We start from the raw sequence: 12,833 nt of genomic DNA, 5'->3' as shown, positions 1-12,833 counted from the left end.
AAGTGGTCGCCAGGAGCTGAGAATTCATTGTGCCAACGTTGAACCCCGATAATAATTCTGGTGGCAGTTGGAAAAAATTGATTTTCTTGGGCTGGAGAGCTCAGTCTGCTAAAGCACAGGACTTGCATTCCAGAGACCCGTCCCCACTCCCCAACCATGTCACTGGTTCAAGCACCACGGTATGCCAAGGTTGAATAGTGCTCTGTTCTCATTCTCTCTCTCTTTCCTCTCTGTCTCTCCATCTCCCTCTCCCCGTGTCTCTCTCTCTCACACACACACACTAAAAAAGAGGGAGCAGTTCACCCGATAGAGCATGCACTTCACTATGAAGTAGCATGCAAAGGCAAGCTTCATGAATGGTGTACTAATACTGCAGTGTCTCTCCTCTGTCTCTCACTCTCTGTGGGTGGTGGGAGAGTCTGCAAGGTGCCGTGTGATCCTTCATTTGTAGATGCAAATCACTGATGCCAAATAAATAAAAATAATTTTTAAATAATAAGTACGGACTGGGGGCCTGGTGGTGGCACATCCAGTTGAGTACACAGTACCATGTGCAAGGTCCCTGCTGGATCCCTTGCTCCCCACCTGTAGGAGCTTCACAGGCCAGTGAATCAGATTTGCAGGTGTTGCTTTTTCTCCCTCTCTACCTTACCATCCCCTCTCAATTTGTCTGTTTTATATCAAATAAAATGGAAGAGAGAAGGAGGGAGAGAGAAAGAAAGGAAAGAAAAAGAAAGGGAGAGAAAAATAAAGGAAAGAGAAAAAGGAAGAAAGAAAAAAGAAAGAGAAAGAAAGAAAGAAAGAAAGAGAAATAGGAGGGAAGAAAGGAAGGAAATAAAAGGGCCAGCTGGAGCAATGGAATCATAGCACTGGCACCAAGCCCCAGCGATAACCTTGGTGGAGAGAAAAAAAAAGTACTGTTTTGTGCTAGGTTCTCTGCTGGACTCTCAGGGTATAGAATTCAGTAATCCATCATCCCTGCCCTCCAATGATTCTTGGCAAGATGGTTTATGAGAGCAGGCTCAGTGCAGTCTACACTGATAATAAATAGTTTTGGATCTGAAATCTTCTGACTTTCTTTTCATTAGCTTAAGTGCAAAATTAGAAATCTTATATATATATACACAGTGGAATACTACTTAGCTATTAAAAATGGTAAATTCACCTTATTTACCCCATCTTGGATGGAGCTTGAAAAAATTATGTTAAGTGAAATAAGTAAGAAGCAATAGGATGAATATGGGATGATCTGACTCATAGACAGAAGTTGAAAAACAAGATCAGAAGGGAAAATACTAAGCAGAACTTGGACTGGAGTTGTTGCATTGCACCAAAGTAAAGGACTGGGTGGGGTGGCAGGTTTCAGCTCCTGGAACATGATAGCAGAGGAGAACCTAGTGGGGGGTGTATTGTTATGTGGAAATGTAATATATGTACAAACTATTGTATTTCAATATTGATTATAAATCATTAATCCTCCAATAAAGAAATTTTTTAAAAGCATACTAAATACCACCTAAATAAAAGAGGTGTTGGAATTCAACCCCCAAATTTAGCTCACTGCACTTACTGTGTTTATCTGCCTAGAACATAACTTATTTGAAGTGGAATTTACCCAAAAAAATAATCTTTGAACTTAATACTAATATTTTATTACATGTACATATTCATTACAAAAAACTAAATTAAAGTTTGGTAAATTATAAAAATTAGAAATCTCTAAATGATAGTAAATTTAAATCAATGAAAGATGACATTATGTAGTAGAATTTTTAAGTGATTTATGGAAAGTAAATTGAAGTTAGGTTAGGGGTCTCTGTGACTCAATACCAGTGTATTTATGATTATCTAGCCCATGATTAGTAGTGTTCCATTAATAGAAATATAATAACCAAACACCTGTATTTATTGATGCAGTTAAAGGGGCTTCCATAATGGACTCATCTGTTTATATCTCAGCTAGTACAATAATCCTCTAAGTAGTGACCTTTAATTACCCTCTTATTGCAGGTAAGAAAACTGAAACTAAGGGTGGTAATTGGAAAAGCTGAAAGAGAAACTATTTATGTATTATTCCCTGGGGAGCATCATCCAAATACTGTTCCCATCTAGGTTAATCTTGGTACTTGTCAGTAAACAAAGATCAGAGTTACAGTCTGACCCCCATACTCCCTAAAATAAAACGAACAAAAAATAAGAAATTAGAAGTAAAAGAAAACAAAAGAGATGACTTCAGGATGTTCAATGTCTGTTTTGTAAAATTAATGTTAGGTCTCCAGTCATCTTGTAAATAACAGTGGAACATCAACAAAGTACAAAATACTCTTTTGGCATTGGAGGTAAAAAGCCACTGAGCTCCTGGAGCTTGTATTTTAAAAGGTAGAGACACATAGAGTTAGGTGTTGGCTCACTGAGCAGAACATACATGTTACTATGCAGTAGAACCCAGGTTCAAGACCCTTGGTCCCTATCTGAAGGGAGAAGCTTCACAAGTGGTGAAGTAATGCTGCAGATGTTTCTTCTCTCTTTCTCTTCCTGTTTCTCTCTGTTTATAGAAAGAAGAAACTAGTGAAAGGAAGAAAGAGATAAAAGAAAAGAGAAATAGCTGCTGGAATGGTAGAGTCATGTAGCCCCAGAGCCTGAGAGACAATCCCAGTGAAAATAAAAACAAGTAATAAGCAAATGGAATCATGTAATCATCAATGTCAAGATGAAAGTGAAAACAAGTCATATAATGAAGCACAATAATTTCTTAGTTGGGTGTTTTCTCAACAAAAAAAAGCAAAAAAAAAAAAAAAAGACTTTTTTTGTCATATCCAGGGGTTCACTGCTCTGGGCTGACTTTTTCACACACATACCACAGCACCAAATGTTTGTCCAATGTGGTCGGGGCTGGACTTGAACCTGGATCATGTGCATAGCCAAGTGATGACTAGCCAGATGGGGAATTTTGGTGGCCTCATTTCCTTTCTTTCTTTCTTTCTTTCTTTCTTTCTTTCTTTCTTTCTTTCTTTCTTTCTTTCTTTCTTTCTTCGTTTCTTTCTTTTTTCAGTTTTATTTATTGGATACAGACAGAAATTGAGAGAAGAGTGGCAGATAGGAAGAAAAACACCTGCAGCGCTGATTCACCACTCATGAAGCTTCCCTCCTGCAGGTAGGGACCAGAGGTTTGAACCTGGGTCTTTGTACATGGTAACATGCACTAAACCAAGTGTGCCACCAGCCAATCCCATTAGGCTCATTTTCTTAAAGCATTAAGTTAAAATTGTATCCTTTGCTAACTTCTCTGAAGGGGGCTCAATCCTCTGAGGCTGACAGAGAGTAATCACTACATCTTTTTCTCTATGTTTGACTCATTTCATCCTAACAGGGTCAGTAGATAGACTTACCTGCTACAACAGCAATGTCAACCACCTGCCACACAAACAAACAAATGCTTACTATTTTTAACATAAAGTAATTTGGTTTTAGCAGAATACCAGATACAGAGTCTTAGCTATAAGATAACAAATATACTCTGCTGATATATTAAACATGTCATCTAAAAAACAACAAAGTAAGGTACAGGAGAGATTCCAACTTCCCTAAGTAAGCTTTCACAATGAAGGGCAAAGACTCAATATTCAGGCAGCAAGAGCATAGACAGACATACTTATCAAAGGCAAGAAAGTCACTCAGATGCTATCAGAAAATAAGCCCGAATCAGAGAGGGGCACTTAAGATACAGAACTTTACTTGGGCAGGAAAGACAAAAACTGAACCCCAATTCTTCATGTGAAGGTTTGTCACAGCTGTAATCGTTCACTTGTGAAGAAAAAACTTGTACCAAGTTAGAAGTTTACTAGAATTGATAACTCAGTGATTAGAATTGGCTTAAATATCATCATATAATTTTGAAAGTTCTTTTAAACTATAAAATGATTATCATCTCTAGTATGATTTAAAGCTGTTTAAACAATTTAAGCACGATATTAGAACTTAGTTTACTGCTAGGATCTTAATAATTTACTTATTATAGATTTATCACAAGTTTAATTACTTGTGATAAATCTTATATCTTATATACTCTTATATTTTAGCTATATTTTATTTCTTATGTAATACCCTTTGAGTGGTTATGATTAAGGGTGGATATAAAACTTTACTAGATCTTACACTTTAAAATTGTGATATGGGCATCCTTGTTGGGAAAGCAGAGGCCCGCAGCAAGCCTTGTGTGCCCTGGATATTTATAGTCTTGTTAAAAGCCCTTTAGATCTTGAAGGGAACTTATTTAAAACAGAGGCCTTGAAGGCCAAGAAAAACAGCTGGTGTTTAAATGTCACAGATTTTCTCTGACTCACAGAGCAATCCCCCCCACCTAAGGAGGGGGTGGAGCCAGGGGAGAAGGTTAGTGGTATATAGGCTATCAGAGAAAAGATTGAAAGGGTCTTTGACGTGATGAAGAGCAAGATAGACGGCATATAATTCTTTAAATTGAGGGGAACTTTCAGGGATTTCCTCAAGGAGAATCTGGAGGGGATGGTCAGGGTCATAATAAATGACTGCAGCAGCTTCTGTGAAGCCCCTGGTGGCATTAGGAATAGGGGAGTATGAGCAGCTGGAGAGGCAAAGAGGGATCATATCTGGCCAGCTCCATATCTCGTACTCTGGCCACATCTCGCTGGACCACAAGGCTGGTATGCCAAGGGGAGTCTGATAGACAAGCTTCTGGGGGGGGGGCGTCAACCATCCATACTCAAACACGCATTAGACCCACAGACTAGGTGTGGAGTATTGCACCAAAGTAAAGGACTCTGAGGGAAGAGAGGACTTTCAGATCGTGGAACATGATGGCAGAGGAGGACCTAGTGGGGGTTGTATTGTGTGGAAACTGGGAAATGTTATGAATGTACAAACTATTATATTTTACAGTCAACTGTAAACCAGTAATCCCCCAATAAAGAAATTTAAAAAAGAGAATACTCTATCAAGGTATGTAATCAAACGGGTTTGAAGGACTGATGAAGATATTTTCAGATAAGCAACTGAGGGAATTAACTAACTCTAAACCAAGTCTACAAAAAAAATGCTAAAAGGAGTTATATAAAGGTAAATACTTAACAGACTCTTTTTCTTTTTTTTATAGAGTAAATAAAGATACAAAACAAGGGAATAAGCAAAATAAAATTTAAAATACTTTGGCCTTAGACTACAGAACTAAGGTTAACAAGGGGTACTGAGGGGTAGGGTGAGGAGTAGGTTCTGCAGGTAGGAAGGGTCCAGTGGTGTGGGGAGCCACATGTGACCTCAAGGTTGCTGTTGGCATGGCCACAGAGTCTTTGTTCACAGAAGGCCTTCCCTAAAAGATAAAGTTCTTGCTTTTCTACTCCTTAGTCTTTGTTCACAGCTGGCCTTGCTCAAGAGATAAGTTTCTGTCTCCCAACTCCACTTCCCCATGAATCACCCAGGACCTTCCAGATAATGCTGATCACCATGGCAACACACCACTTCAATCAACAGTACCTGACTGCTAACTCCCCCCTTGCCCTGGCCTTAAAAGCAGCACCTTTGGTGCTAATAAACAGACTTGATCAGAATCTTGACTTGTCTCATTTCTCTCGTGAGCCTTGTCCCCTTCCCACTCCCCTCTTGTCCTTGTCCTCACTCCCTCTCCTAGGTTAACCCACGCTGAAGGTCCCGTGGGACGGGACACAGTGGGCTTTGGTGGAGGGATAGTGGTGCTTTGCTGAGGGACAAGATACGGTAACACATTAAGAGATGTGAGATTGTAGTTCCAAAGATTCATAATCTGGTAAAAACGAGGTGATTTATTTCCAAAGCAAATACAAATATCATAAGGAAAAAATTCATTTTTGCACAAAGTAGCATGAAATTTTTATTAAATGATCCACTTGAAAATTTTGAATAATCAATCAGACTAGACAAGTTCATGGAAGATGCTGGAACTAAATACATAAATGTGGACATCGTCACTTTAGGATGTATCTTTAAATGGGTTTGATTTAAGACTAGATTTTAGATAAAATAAATAGGATATAAAGGACTAAGCCCTATTAATTCCATATATATATGAAAAAGCATTAAGGTCAAGTAAAGAATTACTTTGTTTGCAGATGGGTGATGTTAAAGCATGTTGAATATTAATGGAAATGATACAATAGAGAGAAAAATAGATACGGCAGGAATGATGGCCTTGAGTGGGGTAAGGCTGCCCATAGTATGGGGAGGGTGGTCTAGGTAAAAGAATAGACTATCCATGTGCTGGAATAAGTAGAGAGAGGCACAGTATACAGACAGATTTGATACTGAGAACATATGGAGGGTCTCTTCTGATTTTTTCTATTGTTTAAGTAAAATCAAAGTCATCAAATGAGTTTGAGAAGAAGACAGGTGGTGGCCAATGAAATAGTTAACCTGGATAACACACTGCTTTGTGATGTGCACGGCCCAGTGCTGTAGTCTCTCTCTTTCTCCCTCTCTCTCTCTCCCTCGCACTTTCTCTTTCTCTCTCCCTCGCACTCTCCCTCTCTATCTTTAAAAATAATAATAATAATAACAGGATAGGTGCTACAGTTTGTTTTGAGAAAAGAGAGATAATTATTTTACCTTTAGTACACACGTTGGCTTTGCACTTATGACAACCCCTGACACACAGAATATACCAAATAAGAATTGTTGACTATATGATTGAGGTGCCTATAGACAGAACAACTCTACAATCCAGGACCTGTGATTGTTATAACCTGTAGGTACAGAGAAATGTCACAGATGAGTGAACTAAGGCACAGAACACATAGATTATGTGTTTGTTTTCTAGTGAGTTAGTATGAGCTTCAAAAATTAGGTCTAATCTCAATTTAGGTTTTCTGTTCACTGCTTAGATTATATATAATGATCATGGTGTTCACAATAATTCTTTGTTTTATTACCCCAGAGAGGGTTCCTTACTGTTAACAGGAATCCAGTAAGATTAATGGTGAACACTGCTAATAGGTTATAACCTCTGATCACCCAGCCAAAACAAGCATGACTAAACACAGGTTAACAAATACACTGTGTTTGCTATTCATTATGTCCTTGCTTTCTTGGGTAACAGCAGAACACCAATTGGAATCACCTACTGGGTCAGTCAGAGAGCTTGAATACAAGCTGTGACCCTGGATTAAACTTTGCGCAGATCTCATGAATATATGAACTTAGATCTTTGGACTAGATGAATATATGAACTTAGATCTTTGGACTAGAGTGAAAGAAATCACCGTGCTGGAATAAAAGGGATTTGGGTTTTCTTTTTCCAAGAAAGGAAAAGTTTAATTTTGACATTTGATGTGATTAAATCAAATGATACATAAAAAATTTAAGACAGAGAAAACCTATAGGAAATGTACATTTAGTGTTAGAAACAAAATCAGTCTGCTTTATAGAACTCCTGCCCACTCATGTTGGAAAATTGCCACTACCTTCCATTATCACAGTGACATGACATTGGAATATTATCCAGCAAATATTCGAGAACAAAGTACAGAGCTTATAAATGGACAGCTACGTACCAAAGTCTGTCCTTCTGTTTGACAAGACTATGTTTTCCTCTTTTAACTGAAGGCCTTTTGAAGACTATTATGTCTTCAAAAGTTACAAGCAGCTTTCCTCTTTCCGTTATAACCAAAGACAGAAATGCAATCCACTTAATGAATCCCAGAGAGTTCTTGATTTTTCCAACTCTGGTTTTTAACTTTTATGATTTATTTACATGCAACAAAGAGGGTATCTTAATAGTAAATGTCTGATGTCAAAATATTTCTCATGATTCAGCCAACACTGAACTATCTTTTGACAATGGGATCTCACTACCAGAAGCTACAGATGTGAGAACTTCTTCCTGTTCTGGTTAACAAGAGCACACAGATATTTTATGCCCTAATCCCACAAAGTCTGGGTTTTAGGTTTGCAAAAAAAGTGCACTGGGGCCAGGCAGTAGAGCACTGGGTTAAACACACATAGTATAAAGTGCAAGGACCTGCATAAGGATCCCGGTTCAAGCCCTGGCTCCCCACCTGCTGGGAGCTGCTTCACAAGCAGTGAAGCAGGTCTGCAGGTGTGCCCGTCCGTCTGTCTGTCTGTCTATTTACCTACCTACCTATCTCTCTATCTTCCCCTCCCCTCTCAATTTCTCTCTGTCCTATCCAAAAGTAAATAAGTAAATACATAAATAAAATTAAAATGGTTGCAGGAGCAGTGGATTCGTAGTGCAGGCATCCAGCCCCAGCAATAATCTGAGAAGCAAAAACAAAACAAAACAAACAACAAAAAAAAGTGCACCTGCTGCATGTATATTTGTATCGCTGAGATACAGTTGTGACTTAAATGCAAGGGAATTCTTCAAACTCCATCCCCAAACTGCCCAAAGTTGATATGTACAATGAATCTTCATAACTAATTCTAATAGAGATGTTTCTGGGAGACCTAGGGCCCATAGTCATTTATAATGAAAATCATAATTTCTAACCTATAAAACTGCTTGTGAAAATCTATTTTATTTAAAATGAATTGTGAGTCCATTTTCTTTTTGACCTTTCTACTAAGATCAAATGAAATATGTATTCTTAGCAATTTAAATTCAGGGCCCAAGGGTTTGATGAAGAATCAAAAAGTTTAATTGTATTTATATTTCACCAGACAAAAAGAAATTATTATTCCATGTTGTTGGAGTTCCACTGTAATTGAGAGACTCCATTTAGTTCTATTCCAGCATCTGTTATACTCCCAAAGCTGCAATAAACATTTTTTGTTATATACATATGCAGCTTTTTGGTAGGAAACCCTGAAAATGAATTGCTGAGTAAAAAGAACTTATAATTATGATAAAAATTAGTACACATTTATTGCTTAATCAATGAAGCTTCTACCTACAGTCTATAAGCATGACTATTTCTGTTACTTTTCCAGTTCTAAATCTAACCAACTTTTGTTTGGTGCCCTCAGTCTTTGCACCTGCACAAAATTAGGAAGTCACAATTGTAAATTGGTGAGTTTCTAGGTGATTTTTTTAAAAAAAAATTATTGTTGTTTTAAGTAGATACCAGTAGCAATGCAGTGCAGCTGTTAATCCCTTACCAAGCCACTAGAAGTTTTCTGAGATTTACTTTTCTAGCCAGATGTAGGAACCTGAGTTGGTCAAAGGGCTTTAAATTGAACCATATTTTCCCCTTAAACTCTAGTGAGTACTTATGGGCAGTTCAATATCCTGTTGCCTCTGAGTTCACGGTTCAAGCACCCAAACCCAGTTTCTTCTACTAACACTTTGTAACTCCCAATTAAATGCCAGCCAGCACTAAGTATGGCTTCTTGAGTCCTAAGAATCTTTCCCTCACTCCTTTTCTATCCACTGACCACACATGTCTGCACTCACCTGGGGCTTAGTAAATTTCTGAAGAAATCCTGGTTGGATTCTGTTGAGTTTTCTGGTGATTTTTTGGTTGCTTTTTTTAGTGGATAGGAGGAACATTGTGAGGCAACTTTTACTCAATAGCCATGCCTTCACAGGATTGATCCTGAATTATTCCTCCTCCTCCTCTATCTTCCTAATGTTTGTAGAGAGGAATGTCACTGACTTTGTATATGAATTTGTAGCCTGCCACCTTAATGTACTGTTTAATTACGAGGAGCTTCCTACTAGATTCTATAGAACTGTCTATGTATACTATCATATCATCTGCAGATTGTAGCAGTTTGATTTCTCTTCCAACCTGTATCCCTTTAATTCCTTCTCTTGCCTAATTGCTATATCTAGGACTTCCAAAACTATGTTGAATAGTAATGGCAATAGTGGGAAGTCCTGTCTAGTACCTGATATAAGTGGAAATGCTTTAAGTCTCTCACCATTGAGTATGATGTTGGTTGTAGGTTTGCTGTATATAGATTCAACTAGATTTAGAAAAATTCAATCAATTGCCTTTTTTTTTTTTAATCAGGAAAGGGTGTTGCATGTTGTCAAAGAATATTTCTTCATCTATTGAATAAGCATGTGGTTTCTTATTTTCCTTTTGCTGATGTGGCAAATACTGATTTACATATAATGAAGCAACCATGCATCCCTGGGATAAATACCACTTAGTCATGATGTACAATCTTTTTAATGTACAGTTAGATTGAACATGTTCACAAAAGGGGTGCTGGGTACCCCTTCATTTGTGTTCTGGGACACTGTTGGTTCTAGGTCAGCTGTGACCAACTTTTCTGATTCTAACAGTATATGACAGTTAGTAAAGAGAGTCGTCACAGCATTGCTTCACTACTTGTGATGCTTCCATTTTGCATGGTGCTTTCATGTGGTTGCTGGGGACACAAACCTTGGTCCTCACCCATGGTAAAAATAAGGCACATCTATCAGGACAAGCTATTCCCAGTCCAAATGTATTTTAAAGTAGTTGAAACAAGGTGCCTTATAGCTCAGCTAAAAGCAGTTCATTAAAATATAAGATGTAAAGGCAAGAGTTAGACACCAAAAAAAAAAAAATGCAATAGAGAAATTCTTCTTCTTCTAGCGTTTGCCGTAATAGAGAAATGAGAAATGGGAACAAGACTGGTGGTTAAGTAACAAAAATAGCAGCTAAATTGCTATAATGGACTTGCCTGCCCGAGGTTTCTGCTTCAGTTCTTGTCTCTGCATGTACCAGGACAATGTCCTGGCTTCTCTCCCTCCCTCCCTCATATTCTCTCTCTCTCTCTCTCTCTCTCTCTCTCACACACACACACACACACACACACACACACACAGAGAGAGAGAGAGAGAGAGGGAGAGGGAGAGAGAGAGAGACGTGGAGCCCTCTCTTATATATAATAAATAAAATAAATCTCCAAAAAAGGAAAGAAATTAAAATGTTCTCATGAGACAATTATATAGAGTGATTGAAAGCCCAGTTCTGACTAGCATCTCTACCTTTCTTCTTAATCACTGTGTGACCTTCTGCAGGTTATTTAACTTCTCTCTCTGCTTCTGTCAGCCAGCCGCAAGACAGAGAGTGAGCCATACCTGCCTTCTGGGGTTGTTGAGGGGATGGCAGGGTTCCATTTCCATTAAGTTTTCTGAACCACACCAGAGAAAGCACTTGAAAAATGACAACCACTGGTCCATGGGAGTTAGTGTTTGGGGTAAGGCCTGTCAGTCAAAACCCAGGGTTGTTATTATTGCCATTGAAGCATCACAAGCAGAGTTGACTCAGGGAGGAGCAGAAGCTGAGAAGAGAGGGATGTCCATTTCTAACAATTCTATTAGTGTTGTCAAAACAAGGACCTGGTCTGGATGGGGCTGGATCTGATCCAGTACATGAAATCTTACATCCTCAGCAATGGTTTTTCTGCATGATTAAAAAAATTCTGGTAGCACAACAGGTTAAGTGCACATGGCGTGAAGCACAGGGACCTGCGTCGGGATCCCGGTTCAAGCCCCTGGCTCCTTACCTGCAGGGGGGTCACTTCGCAAGCGGTGAAGCAGGTTTGCAGGTGTTTTTCTTCTCTGTCTTCCCCTCTTCTATTTTTCTCTGTCCTATAAAACAACAATGACAAGGGCAACAAAGGGGAAAGATGGCCTCCAGGAGCAGTGAATTCGTGGTGCAGGCACCGAGCCCCAGCGATAACCCTTGAGGCAATAAATAAATAAATAAAATATTTTTTTTTAAATTCTAGTTACAACTTACTTTTTTCTTCCAGCCAGCGTTTTGCTGAGTTTCAAGCCTGGCAATTCCTCCCCTCCCAGTGGATTCATCATTTTCTTTTTTCTTGCTTCCCCCCTTTTTTTTCTCTCTCTTCCAAATAGAAGATAAGAGACAAGAGAGAGGAAAGAGAGACATCACAGCATTGCTCTACTATATGAAGCTTCCCCTTTGCATAGTGATCCAAGGTGGTATCTGGGAGCTCAAACTTGGGTCTTTGCACATGATACCTGGAGAGCTATCTCCCAGCTTAAATTACATTTTAAGAGCGGGCATTTTGTGGTTGTGAAGATTATCCAAGTGCTAGAATACAGGACTCACATTTAGATGTTCCTGGCTAGACTCTTGCTACCTTAGGTTCTGGAAATGTGCTCTGAGTTCCAACATTGTTTCATGTGAATCTCTCATCTGAAACATAAATCTTCTTCTTTTTTCTTTCTTTTTTTTTCTCTTTTGCCAGAGTGCTGCTTATGGTGGTGCTGGGGATTGAATCTAGAACCCCTAGGACATCAGGCACGAAAGTCTGTTATGTAGACCACTGCGCTATTTTCCACAGCCCTAAAAATAAATATTTCTAAAATGTTGACATGTTGTGTGTTTTAATTACACATGTAACAATTTGATTGAAAGTACATTTAATTAGATTTTGTTGATGTGATGACATTATCTCTTTCTGTTTTGGTCTTCTTTCCTAAACTTAGTTCCTTTTGACCATCACCTTTTTTTTTTTTTTTTTTTTTTTACCTGAGCACTGGCTCAGCTCTGGCTTATGCGAGGGATTGAATCTGAGACTTTTGAGCCTCAGGTATGAAAGTATGTTTGCATAACCATTATGCTATCTCCCCCGCCCAAAACTTTCCCCTAAGAAAACAGGAATCCATTGCTCCCTGTGTCAGAGCACCCAGCTTAGTCCACATGGATTATTTTCAAGGAGGATTCTACCCCTTATCTGGAAACGGAAATTCCACCTGCCAGCCAGAGGCTGAAATGAGGAAGTAGCTGAGGAGGCTCTCACTCAAGCTTTTGGAGCTTTTAAAGTTGCCCTTCACCACTAGGAGTTTGTCACTTTAAGGCAAAACCCAGGAAGTTCAAAGTGGACGGAGGGTGTGAATGGGTGGG

Source organism: Erinaceus europaeus, chromosome 11, assembly GCF_950295315.1.
Source record: "Erinaceus europaeus chromosome 11, mEriEur2.1, whole genome shotgun sequence".
NCBI classification, from domain to species: Eukaryota; Metazoa; Chordata; class Mammalia; order Eulipotyphla; family Erinaceidae; genus Erinaceus; species Erinaceus europaeus.
The sequence above is the reverse complement of the archived record's forward strand: the minus strand, read 5'-3'. Positions refer to the sequence as shown.